The following is a 587-nucleotide window of genomic DNA, read 5'->3' on the forward strand; positions in this document are numbered from 1 at the left end:
TTCCTGTTATTTTTTGAGTTGTTAATTGCCATTCTGACTGGAGTTAGGTGGTATCTCAGTGTGGTTTTGATTTGCATCTCCCTGATGATTAGTGAGGTTGAACATGTCTTCATGTGTTTGTTGGCTGCTCGGGTATCCTCTTTTGTGAAGTGTCTGTTCATATCTTTTGCCCATTTGATAATGGGGTTGTTTGTTTTTTTCTTTTCAGCACGTTTGAGTTCCTTGTAGATCTAGGATGTTAAGCCTTTGTCAGACCTGGAGTTGGCAAATACTTTTTCCCAGTCTCTAGGCTGTCTCCCTGCTCTCTTGATGGTTTCTTTGGCCTTGCAGAAGCTTGTCAGTTTAATAAGGTCCCACTTGTCTATCTTCTCTCTTATGACCTGTGGGTTTTGGGTTTTTGTTCAGGAATTGGATGCCAGTTCCGATTTCCATGAAGGTATTTCCTTCATTTTCTAAGGTTCTTATGGTTTGAGGTTTTACATTTAGGTCTCTGATCCATTTGGAGTTAACTTTTGTGCATGGGGATAGATAGGGGGACCTGTTTCAATCTTCTGTATGTGGTCAGTCAGTTTTCCCACACCATTTAC

This window comes from Carlito syrichta, unplaced genomic scaffold (assembly GCF_000164805.1).
Source record: "Carlito syrichta isolate Samal-C Ts95f unplaced genomic scaffold, Tarsius_syrichta-2.0.1 Scaffold174362, whole genome shotgun sequence".
Lineage (NCBI taxonomy): Eukaryota > Metazoa > Chordata > Mammalia > Primates > Tarsiidae > Carlito > Carlito syrichta.